This window comes from Phyllostomus hastatus, unplaced genomic scaffold, assembly GCF_019186645.2.
Source record: "Phyllostomus hastatus isolate PE091 unplaced genomic scaffold, TTU_PhHast_1.1 phas_scaffold_78, whole genome shotgun sequence".
Taxonomy (NCBI): domain Eukaryota; kingdom Metazoa; phylum Chordata; class Mammalia; order Chiroptera; family Phyllostomidae; genus Phyllostomus; species Phyllostomus hastatus.
The window spans coordinates 103,308,388-103,328,419 of record NW_025334041.1 but is presented as its reverse complement, the minus strand read 5'-3'; positions in this window follow the sequence as shown (position 1 = coordinate 103,328,419).

Genomic DNA, 20,032 nt, shown 5'->3' with positions numbered 1-20,032 from the left:
GATTGACTTTCTCCACAAAGAGTCACAATCTATGATGTGAAACATCAGTAAGAGTGTCTGTCACTCAGTGAAAGGCAGAGACTTGTTTCCAGTCATGGCATCTATGTCTTCCTCCAGTCCACTTGAAATAACATAACGGGTGGTGGTCATTGATCCTCTTTCTTGCTGTAATTAATAACCCAAAATAGTGCTGCTCAGAAGACAGGCAGGTGGGTTAAGAGCCCCAGGCCAGTCTGATCTCAGTAGGTGGGAGGCACTTCTGAGGGGGTTATCCCCAGAGGTAATTGACTAGTCTGAGGGACCTAAGGAATGGATTATTTTCAGTGGAGATTTAGTAAATGCTGGCAGTCTAGCTCCTATTGCATATCCTGTCTAAGATTTTCCAGATACGAAGCTTGCCCTTGCCCTTTGGAAGTTGCACAAATGAATTTACTTAATCTATGCTTTTCACTTAGTTTTCAATGCTCCCTGTGGGTGGCAATGCTGTCTCTTTTGTTGGCATTCTCTATCTCCTTGATGGTGAGGGGTCTGAGGGACATTCCCCACACTTTCAGTAAAGCGGCCTCCTGCTTTGAACCCCAGCATCTATGAAGATTGAGAGGCAGAACATTCTCTAAGATCCCACCCATAATTTTGTACTTGCTAAAATGAATTTCAACATTATCTTTAGGTAATTAATTGCATAAAATTGAGCTATGTGAAACTGCAGCTCCCCTCCCCTATCTCAACTGGGACTAAAGAAATATAATTAATTAAATAAATTACCATTAAGGGTAAAACAGGAGCAAGTAATTTTTAGTGTGAAGTCATTGCCTAGCGTCTTCTGGGAACAACTGACTCATTCTGACTCCAGGATTTGAAGATCAGGATCGTATCTGTACGGACTCTTGGTTGTTACAAATTTGGCTAAAATGAACAGTTATATCTCACTCAACAATCAACTCATGGAATCATAGTCTTTCCGATGTGTAAGAGTTTAATCCAATCAATGGACTGAAGCTTAAGTTTGCATTAAAATATTCACATTAATTTAAAGGAGTTTGCTTATCTACACTTGACCAACTCCAGTGACAAAAACATCCTTACCAGTTGAACCACCCACTGATGCCTGCCCCACAAAACCTCACTTAGATTTCAGAGGGCTCCAATAATAACTAAATTAATCCTTGAATAATCTTTTTAAGTTGATGTTTTGATTTTGAAACTGTCATTCACAACTTATGGATAACATGTAACAAATGTAAATTATTAAGCAAAATAATAAAACAATCATAGGCTAAAGAAATAGTTCATAACCAATATCATTTGTTGCTCCTCATTTAACCCTCTTGTTCTTATGACTAGAAATGACCATTAATCTGAGTTTGTCTTTATTATTCCTTTTTTAAAAAAATTAATTTTATCATCACATTATGTATCTCCAAACAATACATATATCGCTTAATTTTGCTTATTTTGGGGTTTTATAGAAATTGAGTCACTTTGTTCAGGACTTTCTTGTTACTTATTATTTACAATAACCTGACATTTTTAAGAACCACCCATGTTGCTATGTGTAGCTATAGTTTATTAATTTTTTGCTATGGTGTAATATTCTATTGTATATATGTACTACAGTTTATGTTTTTATTCCCCTGTGATCTTTCTTTATCCTGAGTTCATGGATATATTCTCCTACTTTTTCTCCTAAGTTTTATGGTTTTACTTTGCACATTTAAGTCTTTAGTCTTTTTGGTATTGATATATTTTATGTGGTGTGAGTCAGTTTTATTCAATGGCATAATAGTTTTTATCCACATGGATAAACAATTGTCCCAGAACCATTTATTGAACAGACCGTATTTTCTCCTTTCATCTGTAAAACTAACTTCTCAAGTAACTAGTTTGCATCAGTCTGTGTTTAAGCTCCTTTATAGTCAATGGTACTTTTAATCTATACCATTGCTATACTATCTTAATGACCAGAACTTTAAGATAACTTGTAAGTCTGATACATGATAAGAAAATACTTTTATTTTATTTCACATAGTAGTATCTTGCCTACTTTGGACCTTTGTTATTCCATATGACTTTTAAAACAAACTTGTTAAGCTTTAAAAAGCTCTAAGAATTTTGTTTGGACTTATATTGATTATATAGATTAATTTCTGGAAAAATTGTCACCTTTAAGATGTTAAGTCTTCCTATTCCTAAATACAGTGTATCACCATGATTTTTGGGACCTTCTTTGATGTCTTTCAATAAAATTTTACACTTTCTCCATTAAAGACTTAATATCTTCAGTTTATTTCCAGATAGCATATACATGTTTTTATTTTTGCTATTGTAATTGATTTCAATATTTAAAGTTACATTTTATGTTTGTTGTCACATTGAGAAAGTATACTTGATTTAGGAGTATTTATTTTATAACTAATTGCCTTGGTACATTTCTATGTAGACTTCCATCTACATCTAAGTTTCATGTATCTATCACATATATGAGTTTATTTCTTCCTTTTTAATTAATTTCTTTCTTTTTTCCTTTTACTCTCCTTCCCTTTCCTCACTGCCTCTTTTCTTCTTCCTCCTTAGTACAATTTTTGTAAACATTTCTTTCTTCCCCCTTGCCTTCCCTCCCTCATTCTCTTTCTTTTCCCTCTTCTTCTCTCTCTTTCTTTCTTTCTCTTCTCTGGTTAGAATGACTAGAAGTCATAGTGAGTATTCTTATAATGTTACTAATGAAAAGATGTTTTCTAATTTTCACTATTAAAGTGATATTTATTATAGGCTTTTGATGCATTCAGGTTGGATATCAGGTTAAATATCCTAGAAGTTTTCTAAGAATTTTTTTACCATTAGCAAAGATGAATATTTTCAGGGGCCTTTTCTGCATTTGTTTTCCTGCAAAACTATTAATTTTCTGGGTTATGAGGGATGTTGGAACTACTCATATTCCTAAGGATTATCAAACTTGGTTATAAATTGTTGTCATTTTATGCACTGAGAGATTTAATTTTGTAAATACTTTATTCAGTATTGTGTCATATATGTTGATAAATAACTTGTACTTTGGTAACATGTAATTTTTCGTGGATAGTGTAATTTCTAACGTTCCTCTTTTTGTGTTGTCCTCATATAGTTTGGTAACAAGTATATATTTGCTTCACAGACTAAGTGGATGAATAATCCCTATTATTTTGGTCTTCAGAAAAAGTTTTTCAGTTTATAATAATCAGTTTCTTGAAAGTATGTCTTTACATGCCTGTAAAGCTGTCTGAGCCTGGTTTTATGTTGTGCGTGCCTATGGATTTAGGAATATTAATCCAACTTCTTTGTTATTGGGCCATTCAAGCTTTCTATTTTTTCTTAATTTTTTTGTTATAGTTTCTAGGAAATTTCCATTTCATTAAAGTTTTTAAAATTATTGTCATAAAGGTGTTTATTATTCTCTTTTTAAATCTTTTAACAATTCCTAGTATAGTTTATTTCTGTCCATTTTAAAAAAATATTGACCAATATTGCCATAATTTTTTCTATTTTATTGTCTCAAAAACTGACTTTTTTCTTTATTGATTCTATCTTTATTTTCCCTTTCCACAATTTTTGCTCTTCTTTTTTCTTTTTGTTTTTTTAACTTCTTTTTTAAAGTATATTTTATTGATTATGCTATTAGAGTTGTCCCATTCTTTTCTTCCCTGTATCCCCCTCTGTCCAGTGCCCTCATTCCCTCCAGCATCTCTCCCCACTTAGTTCATGTCCATGGGTTGTACATATAAGTTCTTTGGCTTCTCTATTTCCCATACTATTCCTAAAGCCCCCTGTCTCTTTTTTACCTACCATATCATGCTTCTTATTCCCTGTACCTTTCCTCCCATTCACCACCCAACTCCCCACCATTGATAACTGTCCATGTGACCTTCATTTCTGTGACTCTGTTCCTGTTCTAGCTGTTTGCTTAGTTTGTTTTTGTTTTTGTGTTTTTTTAGGTTCTGTTGTTGATAGTTGTGAGTTTGTTGTCATTTTACTATTCATATTTTTGATCATCTTCTTTTTCTTAGATAAGTCCCTTTAACATTTCATATAATCAGGGCTTGGTGATTATGAACTCCTTTAATTTTACCTTATCTGGGAAGTGCTTTATCTGCCCTTCCATTCTAAATGATAGCTTTGCAGGATAGAGTAATTTTGGATGTAGGTCCTTGCCTGGCATGGCTTCAAATACTTCTTTCCAGCCCCTTGTTGCCTGCAAGGTTTCTTTTGAGAAATCAGCTGATAGTCATATGGGAACTCCTTTGTAGGTAACTCCCTTCTTTTCTCTTGCTGCTTTTAAGATTCTCTCCTTATCTTTAATCTTTGGCAATTTAGTTACAATGTATGCTGGTGTGTTGCTCTTTGGTTCCAACTTGTTTGGGATTTTCTGAGTTTCCTGGACTTGTATGTTTATTTTCTTTGCCAGATTGGGACAGTTTTGTTTCATTATTTTTTCAAATAAGTTTTCAATTTCTTGTTCTTCGTCTTCTCCTTCTGGCATCCCTATAGTTCAGATGTTGAAATGTTTAAAGTTGTCCTAGAGTTTCCTAAGCTTCTCATTTTTTTTTAATTCTTGTTTCTTTATTCAGTTCTGGTTGAATGTTTATATCTACCTATTGTTCCAAGTTGTTGATTTGAGTCCCAGTTTCCTTCTCTTCACTGTAGATGCCCTGTACATTTTCCTTTATTTTACTATGTATAGCCTTCACTTCTTCCTTTATTTTTTGGCTGTACTCAATCATTTCTCTGAGCATCCTGATTACCAGTGTTTTGAACTCTGCATCTGATAGGTCAGCTATTTCCTAGTGGCTTAGTTCTTTCTTTGGAGTTTTGACCTGTTCTTTCATTTGGGCAATATTTCTTTGTCTCAATACACCTTTTACATTGTAAGGAGCAGAGCCTTAGGTATTCACTAGGGTAGGGCACCCCACCTCCCTCGGTTGTGGTGCTGTATGTTGGGGAGGAGTCAGAGAGGGAACAATGCCACTTGCTCAGCTCTTGCCCTGCTTTTAGTCACTTCCTCCATTGTCCACAAGCAAATTGTATTCTTCAAGGTGCTTCCCTGGTCCTGATTCCAGGGAGGGTGGGCTTGTGCACATTCTAAGACCCTGTAGGCCCCTCCAATGGGCTCTTGTATGAGACTAGGAGTTTCTCCCACTGCTGCAATCCCCACAGGTCTTTGCAGCCAAGGTTTTGAGGCTTTATTATCTTGTGCTGGAACCCTGGGTTGAGTGTTCTGTCTCATTCCCCACTTGTTCCTCCTGGTTTGTCTGCATACAAATGTGGGACCACCTGGTCCACCAGCCACTGCCTTGCTGCATATCCTTTCCATCTTGGCTGCCTGTGTGTGCCCCTCTTACTGGTCTGAATGAATGTTCCCTCTTTAACTCCTTGGTTGTCGGACTTCCATACAGTTCAATTTTCTGGCAGTTCTGGTTGGTTTTTGGTTTTAAATTGGTTGTTATCCTTCTTTTGGCTGTGCAAGGAAGCAAAGTGTATCTACCTATGCCTCCATCTTGGCTGGAAGCTCTTTTTTTAACTTCTTATATAGTTGTCAGTTCATTACTTTTCCTGCCCTTTTTTCTTTTTAACATACACACTTAAGCTGAAAATGTTTTTATAATCTTTGCCTTACCTCTGTTTCACATATTTATTTTTATAATGAAAATAAATTTTCATTATATTTTAGTTTTAAATATTTTTCAGTTTTCTACTGTGATTTCTTCTTTTTGGCACATGGGTAGTTCAAGTGTATGCTTTTGAAATTTACAAACTACAGATATCTTTAAATTTATAATATTTATTCAATCTAATGTAATTGAATTTAAATTTAATTGTATAATAGAAAATGTGGTCTATGCTTATTTTTACCCCAAACACGTTGATACTTTTTTTATGCTTACAGTAAATTTTTGTAAATGTTTAACTTGAGGTTGAGAGGAATCAATATTCTCTATTTACTTCTTGACAGGTTCTATATTTATCCCATAAATCCAGCATATTATTATTTTCCTTAAAGCTTCTCTGTATTTACTGACATTTTCAGTTTTAATTAAACTAGTCAAGAGATTTCTGTTGAAATTTCACATAATCTTTATATATTTACATGCTATTTGGGACATATAAGTTCAGAATGGTATACAAGGTAAGTTAAACTTCCTGTCATTTTTATAGCATTTTACTCTATCCTTATATTGTCTTTCATGTTACTGTCTATTTTATCTGATATCTATCTGTATCAGTTTTCCATTTGATAAATATTTTTATTATATATATTTTCTACATTTGCGCCTTCAATTTTTCTATGTCTTTATGTGTTAGATGTCCTTTTATAACCACTTATGACCTGGGTTTTGTGTTTTAATCCAATTTTACAGTTTTTTTAAACAGATGACCTTAATATTTTATATTTACTCTAAGTATCAATCTATATGTATTTTTTCCTAACATGTAACTTTTTATTTTGTTCTAATTTCACATGCTACATTTTTTTCTCTTTCCTTGGCTTTTACTTGTTAAATTTTTGCATGTTTATTTTCTTGCTATTATCTTGAGTTGTTTCCTTATTCTATGTCATTCTATCTGCTATTTTGGATATTATATACTCTCATAAATTTTATGGTTACTATCTAATTTTTACCTTATACTTTTATCTTACACTTACACCTTTTACTTACAAAGTTTAATTTTATCAGTATTTTAAATTTCCTCCTAAAATGCATGAATGTAACATTTTTAAGCCTATTCACTGGCTAGATTAAATAATTCTTTTGTTCAATATTTTAGTTCTGTCATTATTACATATCCTCATTATGTGATACATTCATTGTTTGCTTAGATCCTCTGTCACTTTAGACCATGTCAGTGATGCCATGAGGGGTTTGTATGATTCTCATTTGCTTTTGAGGACACTGCATTGGAAAACTTTGCAAAGCATTGCTTATGACCAAGTGAAATCCCACCAAAGATAATCCTTAAAATAAATGAAGACAGTTATTTTCTGTGTCATGCTGATAAATGTTTAACAGTCAGCTTTCCAGAAAAAGTTCTTCTTTGTGGATTTGTTAATTTCTATAGCATAAGTTCTCCTGTCATAGTTTATATCAAACTACCAACATGATGTTAACCAGTTTGTAAAATTCCTGAACATTTATCAGTCTGATCTTAGGAGGTAGTAAGAGCTGGACCTTGCTCCAGCTGTTCTGTATCTCATGAATCATCATCTTGCTTGTCTAGGCAATCTCCAATTCCTTCAGCCATGCCTTATCTAATGTAGCTTTGAGTTACCTGTAGCTGCACTTGAGAATAATCTCCAGCATGGTTATGGTTCTATGAGCTTTGAGAGAATTGGGCCAGAAAGAAACTATTTAGGCTGTAAAAATATATGATGGCATGCTCTCAGAAGCAGTTACCTAGAGTTGCACTCTTGTGCAGTGAAGACAAATGGCTACTCATACCATAATCAGACATTTGGACAGAGCAATTGTGGCAACAATGTTGTATTGGAGATAGAAGGGAATACCCCTTCTCTAATATAAAAGGGAGGGAGGTGTGGAAACTGAGACTCTAATAGTTACCAGGAGATTAGTGGTGATAAACCTGAATTAAACATCTTATTATTGAATGTTCAGTCCTGAAAAATTGTGTGGAATACAGATCCTTTTCTCCCCCTGTACTTCTCCCACCTGAGCATCACCCTTTTCATCCCGTCACCAGCTTCCTTTGCTTTTTTCCCCTTTATTTTATATCATAAAGAGCTTTTTTTTTTGGAGGTCATTTCCAGTTCATCCTTGCTCAGACTTCCCTGTAGATTAAGAAAAAGAAATTATGCAAACATCCAGTGATGATGGTTATGATTGTTGTCTTACAAATTCTCTTGGGAATCTGTAGTTTAGGAATTCAAGGTCCATTTTAACTTCTTGATTTCATAAGTTGAACATTGTCACTCAGATCTCAAGGTGAGGCAGGAGCATGTCTTTGCACCCCTGGACTGGAGAGTAAAGTGCACTTCCTTCAGACAGCTTTTTATTCAATGGACTCCAGTGGTTTCTCACAACTGTGTACAATTCTTCACTAAGAAAGGTTTGTCACAGGTCAGAAACTCAAAATGGCTTATAAATAAATGTGAAAAATTAATTTCCAAGCCAGTTTTCTTTTCAGGGCAGTCGTGTAAAGATAGGGCCTCTGGGGTGAGTGGGAGAACACCTGTGTGTTTGCTGGCTAGGCAGAAAGCTCTCCTAATGACAGAGGAAGTAGCCACATCAATAGTAAAACCTTACAAGTGGGGCTGTCAAACAAGGTGAAGTAGAAGCATTTGTACTGGAGAATCCTTTGACAAAAGGAAACTACATGTAAAGACTATGAGATGATTGTTTCCTCTCATGTGTTGAGTCAGTTCCATGTTTGACACTTAACAAACAACTCCGAATCTTCATGACTTAAAACAACCACCATTATTTTATTCATGGTTCTGGGGGTTAGCAGTTTGCTCTGGGTTCAGTTGAGTAGTTCTGGGATCTGGCCCAGATCACTTGTGTGTCTGTGGTCAGCTATTGGGTCATTTGGGTTCTGTCTGGTCCAAGATGGCTTCATCTGGGATGGATTAGCTCTACTCCACATAATCACTCATTTCTCAGGAGGCTAGTCTGATGCTCTGCATGGTGGCCTTCCAAGGTGCTCAGAATGGGCACTGCATAACTTCTGTTGGAATCTGTTGGTCATGCTAAGTCACAAGTCCAGAACAGTTTCTAGGACTGGGGAAACAGAGTCTGCTTCTTGGTGAGAGGAACGTAGCAGCACAGGACAAAGTGTTGTGCATGCATGGGTGTAAATAATTGCAGCCACTCGTGCCAACATTTCCCACAGGTGCATCTGCGTTTAGGAAGGGTATCATCACTGTCATTGCTAGGTACTTTTTTTTTTTTTCTCTTTTTCTTATTGCTTTCCAAAGTACAAGTTAGGCCAACTAATGGAGGTAACTGACAATGATACTGTTGAAGATTTATTTTCAGCCTTTAGTAGTTTGTTCTGTTATTAACTGAGCATGTTGTTACCCCAAGAGGAAAATAATGTAGGCTGGTCTTTTTAAAACTATGCTGTTATAAAATGACCAAAGATGTTTATTCTCCATTCATAAATTCATACTTGGTAGGCTTATATTTATTTTAAAAAGTTCCTTTTCTCTTTTTATACATTGTTATGCTGTAATTTCAGTTGTTCATGTGTACCTAATGTAGCCTTGCTGTGATATTATAGACCTGAATGTAGTATACTATAAGACTTATGGCATGAATAAAAATTCCTTGTGATATGACAAGAGTATAGAGTTTAGATTGTGAATTTTTTAGTAAACCATGATAATCTTTAAACACTAAATATTTCAAATAGCATCCTAGAATCCTCATCATTATCCATACTATCATACTGGTTATAGTTCTTATTGTATATATTTTTCATACATTAGGCTTTATTTATTGATATTTTATTATTCTATCATATAATTTGTAATGAGAATTAGATGGGATTATATAAATGTCGAGGAGCATTACACATGAGCCTAGCACACCAGCTCTGCAACCAGTCATATCTGGCCTGATGGGCCATGGCACACCTTTTGCGTGTTGAAACAGGACAGTCACTTAGGCCATAATGTTAATGAACCCTCTTGGGTTGAGCAGTGTACAGTCTACACAACTCCACCTGTACTGGCACTCAGAGTAGATGCCAGTGATGAGGCTTGACCTGGTGAGGTTAAGTTTACTGGGCACTCGTTGAGGAGAGCACTTGACAGTACTTAGAGTGATGGGAAGTGGTCCGGAGGAGCTTCCTGCAGGACACCATGCAGCTGATGGTCTGCATCACTTATTCCTAAGGCTGAGAAAGGAAGGGGCACTATGCTGGAATTGGGAGAGCTGGGCTCTGGTCATAGCTTTGTCAATACTGTGGCATCTCAGGAGATTTTTAATCATGGGTAAGCCTCTAAAATGTGCAGGTACCCACTTAGTTTCCAAGGCTTTTGTGGAGACAGAATGAGACACACTTGTAAAACACTGTGAGAGAGACTGTGGTGTGAATACGACCTTCTCCTCACTGCTGTTGTAAAAGGGAAAAATAAACTGCTCCTCCCTGGAAAAGTGAATCTTTCTAGTAACAATTTTCCAGTTTGTTTATGTGGTGAACTCATATGGGGACAACTTTGGTCACATGCCACTGGCCCTGCCTGAGCCAGTTATCATAATTAAACCATTGTTAACATGTACATTTGCTGACCTTGCCTCCCCTTCTAGACTCTTTCTCTGACTCAGGACTTGAGGAGTTCAAGGCTGACCTATTGTGGGCAGGGACATGGTATACCCTCCCCAGACTTGTCCTTGACCACTTGATGAAGTGTATGGTCAAATCTATCAACAAAAATGTTACCACGAAGCTAGTGATAAGTGATGAGAAGGGGTTTTGTAAGCTTGTTGGACAATTTGGTGTTGCTTTTGAACAAACAAAGTGGATTTTGAAATTCTCACATTAGTTTACTTTCTCATGAAGAGACACAGAAAGTCTCAAGCTCTTTAAAAACAAAATACAATCCAAATCATGTTTTGGTCATTGCAAATGATCTCTGGGTCCATGTTTTGATGCCCTAGATTTCTAGGTTTCGGAGTAAGCAGAACTGAAAGGGAGCATGTCTGGGAACTGGGGTGCGCTGATATGAAGGCTGGGGTGGGGGTGAGTAGGGTGGTGGCTGCATCAAGTTGCGGGTTTGGTCATAGGAAGTTCCATAAAAATTCAAGGGAAATGAGTGCTCTCAGGAACGCTTGTAGTAAAGCCAATATCAGTATACTAGTAAATTGACACCTGACTATCTGCCAAGAGGTTTACTCCTAGGAGTCGATGAGTACCAAAGTCTAGGAAGCAGCCTTTTGCCTTGACAAGCTTAAATATTTAGTTATGACAATATGACTACAGGATATGACATTCTTTATTCACAGGAATATAATCAAGAATTAAAGTATTGCATTTTAGTTAATTGCAAACTGTATGCCATAGTGCTTGAGAAAATATCAATTTTAAGTTGAGGCTCTATAGCATTGAGGTTAAAGTAGATTTGGCAATTTTCTGGCTTATTTGGTTCCTGCACCCACTAGACCTCCCAATCAAGCATCCAATTAAAATAGTTTAAATATGTATACATATGCAGTGTATACACGTATGCAAACACAGTTTCATCCTGGGGTGGGGTGGAGTAGTTATGAAAGCATGAGTTTCAGTTGCCAGCAACACAGCACTGCAAGCCAATAACCCAAGGTCTGTGGTCTATTTTTATTTTTTGGAGTGAAGAAGAGCTGTGCCAGCATTCCATTATTTATGATCAGGTTCAAAGAAAAGAGAAGCAGTGAAATTTCACAGCTTTCAAAGAATAATTTATTTTGACTCCACGTAGGACCTCACACCTTTGTCTCACAAGATGTTCCCTTCCCCTTGGATGCCTCGGGCAACCCTGCTGCTGTGATACCTTGATGCCTTGTAGGGCAACAGGAAGACCTGGCAGGCCCTGGTCATGAGTGTGCACTGGACTTGGGAGGCATTTATTAATTGATCAGAAATGAATCAAAGGCCTGCTTTGTGCCCTGTATTCTGGAACCCTGGTGCTGTGGGCAAAGCTGAGGTATGAAATGGAGACTGCCCTCAAGGGACTTGCTGATGCACTGACATAAAAGTAGGGACCCACTTATAAGACATATCTTATAAAGTAATGCTTATAAGCATCATCTACTAAATTGTTCAAAATTCAGATTTAAGCTAAGAACACAGCTTACATTTATCTTGTGGTAACTTTGCATTAGACCCCAGGCTTAAATACTTATGTAATCTGTGAAATTTATGCTAATGGTACAAGATAACTCTGATTCTCTTCATTTTGTGGATGGAAAAACTGTGGCTTAGAGAAGATTGAGTGAGTCAGCCTAAGCTCACATAGCTGGTAACAATTAGTCCCAGAATTCAAATACAAGTGCCATGGCTCTAAAGCCAGCACCCCTCTATTTAGGTGCAGCACTGCTTTGGAAAGCTAGGGCAGCTAGGAGAGGGGACCAACCCTAAGTAGCATGCTAAAGCTGGTTGACTGGCAGGTGGGGGAGAGGAGCTGCTCCCTCTATTGCCTCGTTGACCCTGGGGTTGGTGGTCCCTTGTTTGTTTCTTCTGAATGGTCCCACTGAGTCACTTACTCCAACCTCATTGTGGCCAAATTCCCTGCACTAACTTTTTGTTTTCACTTTTGTAGCTCAGTGTTAGCTGGAAATAGCTTAGCTTTAATGTCAGTTTTTAAAGTAAGTTTTAAGAGAAACCATTTAATTTGTCATATAAACTAGGATTATTATAAGCAAAAGGAGACTCTGTTAGTAATTATGCCAGCACTATCCTGGGAACCAGAGTCTTCTGATCACCCTACCAGTATGAGAACAAGGATACAGTTAACATGAAAATAAAACAAGCACATCTTTGGGACAGGGAGCAACCACATGGAAGTGAATGTCATCTCCTACAGCAAAGGCTATCTCCTATCTGATGTTAGTGAGTGCATTTAGGAAACTTAGTCCCTCAACTCAAATTCATCCCATAATAACCCAAGGCAGCTCTGATGTCCCATGTCAGACTGACAGGGTTATACAGAAACTTTTTGCTTACTTCCAAAGTTAGTGAATTTGGACTGTTTTAACTTATAGCAATGAAAGAACTTATTCTTGAAGATCTTCTAACATATTTACCTAAAATTTATAAGTTGGCCCATCATAAGAATCACTGGAGTTTCTCTTAACAAGTAATCTAACCAAATATTGCAGTAATGTGAAAAATATTGCTGATCTGAGTCTCCAAAAAAATAGATGAGGAGGAGTGGGGGAGGAGGTGGGGAGGGCAGAAAGTGGGGAGGGAGCGGGGAGGACAGTCTGGGTGGCTCAAAGCCAAAAATCCGGGAGCACCTTCCTCTGTGACAGTGGACTTCTGACCCAGGCCACTTCTGTTTTCCATCCCTGACCCTCTTGTCATTTGTTCTCTTTGGGCTGACAAATGGATGTTGATTCATGACAGCATCATCGATCAAATGACACATTGTTTTGTGTTATGTCTGGTTATATAAAAAAATACATAAAAATGCTTTTTAGATTAACTTGACAGGACCAGTTTAGATAGCAGCTTCCCAGTCCTAAATCTTTCTGAGAATGACAGAGAGATTCCCTTTTTCTAAAACATGAGTGATTTCATCACTAACACCAAAAGTGATGCTTCCTCTGAGACCAGGCTTCAGGCTTCTCAACAGTTTTCACCAAACTACTCTTAATTGGGGGTGAGGGGTGGGTACATTTTCCACAGAGATTCCCAGTGAAGTCATTTCTTTGGAGTCTTTTATTTTATATTATAAATCCATGAAAATTTTACATTTTATTTTTACAGTATAGCCACATCTGATTTACTGTCAACTTTTACAAAATATCTTTAATAAGAGGTATATGCAAAAAAGTGCCACTTTTATTGTGCAGTTTCACATTACCTCTGGCATAATATCACATTCTCCTTCTGAAGAATGAGGGAATAAAACCAAGCCACAGCTTCCGACAGCAGGGAGGATTTTATCATTTGGGGAGTCGCTGATCTAGGGTTTTGATTGTAAAAGTCAAATAAATGCCTGGACATATTCATTTTGTTTCAAAAGTTTACCCACAAATACTTCAGCCAACCATAAAATACAGGAGTAGATAAGCAAGTTATTCTGACAATGTTACTGTGCACCATATTGACCTGCAAGGAGCCAGAGAGGGAAAAGAAGGAGGGAAATAGACTACAATCTCTGTATTAACCACATAAAACCTGCAGTGTATCCTTTCTCCAAATGGCCCCATCATCCCAAATGTTCACTGTTTTTTTTTAATTAAAAGAATAAATTACAATGTGGGAATCCAATATATGATAGGATTAAAATAAAGTCACATGCATTTATATGAAGATTCTTAATAACTCTGCCCTTCTCCTTTTGTTGACACAGCCCTCCTTTTTCTTCTCTGAGACAAGGACAGACAGATATGAGCTCTGGTGTTCTTGGAGTAGACTAAAAAGCAGGTCTATGTGCAAACTCTCTTGATTTTCTGATAAGAGTATAATTAACCTCAGGATAAATTTGTTTACAGACTGCAGTCCTTCCATATGCACTGCTCTCAGCATCCTAAAAACAATAACAAATAGAAAACAAAAAATAAATGAGCACCCCTAAAAACAAAACAAAATATTTTAAAACTTAAGATGTTGGTAACATTAAAGTAATAAAAAAGCAAAATTGATTTTAGAAAACATTTTCTTTAAATTTTTGGTTTTCTTTGAATTTAAATGTGTTGGTGTAGATAATCAAATTTATCTTTCACAGTGGAATCCTTCTCGATTATTTGGTCACGGGAATCCAATCTTGTCACATGAGAAATATTGATCCCTAAATGAGTACAATTCCTAGGATCTTCTCTGAGAATGAATGAACACAAATCCCATCTCAATGCCTTACATTCATTATCCAGACCTCTACTAAGTCTCTGCTGTGTCTTAGGTCCTGAGGTTGGTGCTGAATAGTTGCAAATGGATGAGACATATTTCTTGTTTTCTGACATCACAGTCTAGAGTAGAGACAGACAGCTAAGGCATGCTAGACTGTTAGGTCAACTTCATCAAAGCTGGAAATGATATTTTCCAGGATAATCTTCCTTGACTGGTTTTCTAAAACAATGACAACAACAACAACCACCACCACCACCACCACCTGCATGTGTGATTTGGATGACAGAAACGAAGCAGAATTCACTGCTCTGAGAAGGTCTTCGTTGTCAGCTGTGGTGATGGATAGATGTACAGGTGCCTGATGGGCTGCAGCCTGTTTTCTCCTACACTTTTCATACCCTGGCCTTCAAATAGTGGCTCCAGGCCCACCACCAAGTACTTGGCTAGGGACCCACCTAGGCTGCAGCTGTGCAGAGACAATTTCTTCTCCAGAGGGGCAGTTTCTAGAGGCTTCTTTATCAGCTCTCCCGTTGTGGTCCCACTTCGGTGGACAACTTAGATGTTTCTTTAAGCTCCCTCTGGTGCATCTATAAAATTATGCAAGGAGTCTGGCTAGAGACTGTTTTTCTGATCCTCAAACTTCCCCTTTCATATATCATTTGTTCCCAAAATGAGAGCAAGAAAGGGTGCCATATTTGTGTAGTCTAATTCTTAAAATAAATCTGTTATTCCCTTAATATTTATAATGGATCTGTTTTACTGTTTGAATCCTACTCAAACTACTAAAAGAGGATGTTATAATGGAGGCAGGTAGTGCACACAAGGAAAAATCAGAAAAGAATGGCATCTCACCCAGACAGGGTGGTGCTGTGGGCATGGTCAGAGAAGGTTACCTGGGCAGGCTGGCCTGGCAGAGCAGGAAAGGGTACTGCAGAGAGGTGACATGAATATTTCATAGATGCAAATAATTCTGCATGATGTGATTACAAGATGCCTGTTGAGAGTTGCAGTGGGATGTAGACAGGAGCCAGATCATGAAATCATTCTTTACCTGGCCAAGAAGCCTGTGTTTTACAGACAATGGGAAACCTTGGAGTGCTTTTAAGCAGGGAAAGGACTGAAGATATTTACTTTGGAAAATTTCTCTGGCAGGTATGTAGAAACTGGATTGGAGATAAGCAAGATTAAAGGTAAGAGGACCAAGAGGGAGATTGTGGCCCTGGTCCAAGTTAAAACACAAATGCAGATAAAACAACATGGGCACCACTAATGCAGAGGAACAGGGATAGGAGAGAAACAGGGAATAACCTATAAGGGGCTGAGGGAAGAAATCTGTGGAAGAAGTTGAAGAGGGGTCCAAGAGGTTGTAGGAGAATCAGAAAAGAGTGGTAGCAAAGGGAGGAGAGAACATTTAAAAGGGGAGAGGGAAACAATGTGGGAAAGAAGGGAAAGGGCCATAAATGAACATGAATGAGGGACCCATGGATGGAGCCAAGGGGGTGGGATTGAGGTGGGAAGTGGGTGTGGGTAGGGCGGGGGGAAGTGGTGGTGGGAAAATGGAGACAACTGTATTCCAACATCAATAAAAAAAAAGAGAAAAAAAAAAGGAGAGGTAGTCAACATTGTCAAGAAATCAGGACACAAAATTGCCCATTCTTTCTTTAACCAGGTAGACACCATTGGTGACCATAGATGGAATAGTTATGGTGGTGTTTGTCTTATTATTACTAGCTTTCTAGACACAGAAACTCTTGAGAAAATTATATTGTGTATACACTGAACTTCTGCAGTTAAGGAACCAAGCACTCTTTGCCCCAGCGATCTGCTGATTTCCCTCATTCATAGAGAACACTACATCCAAACCTAAGAGTGCTGATCAAGGTCTCAGAAGTCACATCTCTGCAGCCCCTTCAGGAGAAGCCAATTGTTTGACTGTTATAAGTGGTTAGTGAAAACCTCTCAATAACGTGTCAATACATGAACAATGATGGGAGAGAGATAGGGAGAGAAATGGATTTTACATAAATCTGATACTTGCTTGGTTTCTGCCTCTTCAATCAGAAATCTTTTTTTTTTTTTTTTGGATTTCTCTGAGTGAACTGTCATCTTTCTTCATAAAACATAATTCATGGAGTGATTCTCCATTGGTCTCTACTGCCATTAGCCCCAGGGCCCCGAGGAGAAAGCTAAAGCCACTCACCATGTTGATGGAAAAGACCACACAAGCCAGAAACTCAGAGTACAACCTTCTTCTTCCTTATTGGCAGATGAAGTTAATTATGTGATTCTCTCTCTGCTCCTTTTTGGCATTCTGTTCAAAGAAATTCATTTTTTTTTCATTTGCATTCTTCTGATGCTTTAACAAATGGTAATTTATTTCTCTTTTGTTAAATCCATTCATTTACTTTGGAGGAACCACAGCACCCATGGAGCAGTCCCTGTCTCCCAGGGGCTTGTGACTAAGTGGCTTCTGCCTGGCCATTGCCCTTTGCTCTAGGTTAGCCAGTGGGTTGTTACAGAGGAGGCACATTTTGAGGCAGCAAGTGCTTTCTTCTTATACAGACAGATTACAGACCTGGAAATGGCTACTCACACTTTGACCTTCCATTGTTGAAAGGCAACCCTCTCACTTGCCCATGATCCCCTCATTCTCACAACATAGACACAAAAAGGACCACCCACTAGATTTTAAGAAATTTGAAGGCAGAGGCCATGCTTTGTTGGCCTTTTTCTCTCCAGTTCCAGGTACTGTGTCTGGTACACCTCAACAATAAAGGCAACTGTAAACTTCTACTTATTTTGCTTTGGGAATGAATGTAAAATCCTGGTTGTGTTTCATGATCTAAATTTTTGGACAGCCAGTCTTCCAAGTTTATCTTTGAAGGGGGTCCCCAATAAATGCTTACATGTTCCTCAGACAAACCTTGGTAGTTATTAGTTACTTTGTCGGCCAACTCAGCTCCAAGTCATTGCTATTCCTAAATGCTATGCCACCCTATCACCTTATGATTTACTTCTCCAGGTTGCTGGCTTTTCCTTTATTAAGGATGCCCCTGCCTCCTCTATTAGGTCTTCAAAAGCACAGCTATGGCCAGGATCATTTATTGAATGCTAGTGGAATAATGGAAGGGCAGCCCTAAGTTTAATATGTAGTCATCAGCAGGGGTCACTCCTGGGACCCACAGGCACTAATTCTTGAGCCTGGAGACGGTTTTACCCCCTCTCAAACACAAACACCCATTTGTTTCAAGGGAACTCTAGAAAAAGCAGTTGAAATAGTCAGCAATATATTCCCCCAACTTTGGGGTATTCTAAGTTGAATAATGCTATTTGAGGGGCATTAATTATTAATTCCTACTTTAGAACAGTTATTTAAATCTTCAAGGGCCCAGTGTGGTTTACGATGAATGGACCCAATTTACCCAACTAAAAATATGCGAACTTCAGCCTACACCATCTGCATTCACATTTGTGGGAAAATCGGTTTTCTCTGAGAACTGTCAATTTCTCCCAAACCAAGAAAGTCTATTTCTAAATTATCTAGTAATTCCAAAGTATTTTTTCCATTAAAGTATAATACAAACATTTAGAGTTTGTCTTAATCAGTATCTCATTACATATTTGTTGAATTAATAAATGGATTTCAAAGTCCTATGATTTAAAAAAATATTGTTAATAGTTGCTTCTGAAACCATTGGCAAATAGAACAAATGGCAATAGCAAGACAAGTTAATCTAAAATCTTTCATCATCAGCAATATTGTTGTTCTTGCAGTTTGTGGAATAAGAGGTTCCAGTATTACATGCAAAATGGCTCTTGAATTTTCCCTTTGTTCTTGTGTAGCTTCCTCCCTCTCATCATTGTACTAATGTGGGGATCCCCACTGCTACTAAGTGGGTAGATCTGTTACTCAGATGACACAGTGTATTTTAATGGGAACAGCATGAACCAGGAGCCAGGAGTCGTGGGCTCACATTCTAGATCTGTAACTACTTCTCAGTGATGTTGTACAGTTCAATTCTTTGTGTTACAATTTCCTCATCTATTTCTGTTTAAAAACAGTGATGAGCTTTTCTCTTTACAAGGTAAGACAAAACAAGTCAATCTAGAACTCAGGGCTGTTCCTTTCCTTACTTCAGTGCCTCTCATGGATAACCCTGTGTGGCAGGAACCGGGAGTCTCTGTGTTTGTGGGCAGGGCACACAGAAACTGGACTGTGGGTCTGTGTTTAGCATCCAGTAGAAAGAGCCTGAGCAAGGAGCCTCTGCATGTACTTGAGAGGAGACTCTAGGACCAAGGGTTTTAAATAGTGGAGCGTCCTGGAAAGAGCCATGCACTCCCTATACACTGGATGCTGGGAAATAGCAGCCATTGTTCATGTTTCCCAAACTGGAACCCATGGGCAAATTTTCAACTGTTCAAAAGTCTCATAAAAGAATTTTTAAGTTTGTATTTCATTTGTATTTATGTTGTATTTATATTGTATTTCAATGGTAATATAAGTCAACAGGCATACTCTGAATCTTTTTTTTCTTTGCTATTCGTAACCTCCCCCTGTCTAAATCATTTTAAGATTACTCATTCTAAGAGTGCCACACAATATTCATGTGGACAGTTGCATTTGCTTTTATAAATTTAATCTTACTAACGGAAGATCAATTGACTTCAGGCAGTGGTGCACTAATACAAGTATCATAGGAAGGTCCATGATGGGAGAGCTGAGTTGTCAGAGGGTGAAAGGGCCTGCGGCCTGTGTGCACATCAAACTCAAAGCTGTGTGCTCCCAGGCAGGCACTCCCTGACTGCATGGACCCCTGTATAGAACCCATTTTTGAACAGGCCAGACAGTCACCGCTCATTCACTGCGAGCATGGCCAGACATGTGAAATGAGTGTCTGCTTCTGGCACTCAGGGTTATTTAATGAAACTTTTAGTAATGCTGCAATCATTACCTTCTTTTCGAGTAAACAAGACAGCATTACAGCACTATCAAATGACAATTAAAATTGACACTTGAAGATCGTTAGCAGCATTCTGGAAACATGTGAGGTCTATTTATTATGAACCAGAAAGTAAAGCCTTGAAATAATAACATACTTATGCTAACAGGCAACATCTGAATTACCAAAGTCACAATACATGCCAAAAATTGCTAAGTACACAACCTGACCTGAAGTTCATCTTTCTCCCATTGAAACCTACACTGACAATCTAGTTTCAGCAGAATAACATCCTTCATTTCATTGAATTAATGCCTTTAATTCGTACTTTATTGGTCTTTCAGTTTAGTTATTAAATGTTTTTAATATACATGTTTGGCTAGGGTTTCATAATTTTAGGAGTTTATAACTAGTTGCATACTTTTTGCACTTTAATAAAATTGTAATAAAAGTAACAAGCCAATGCTGAAGGTGAGATGTACATTATTTTTTTTCCCTGTAAATAAATTTGTGCATCATTTAAATTTGGGAGACATTGTTATAGGATAAAG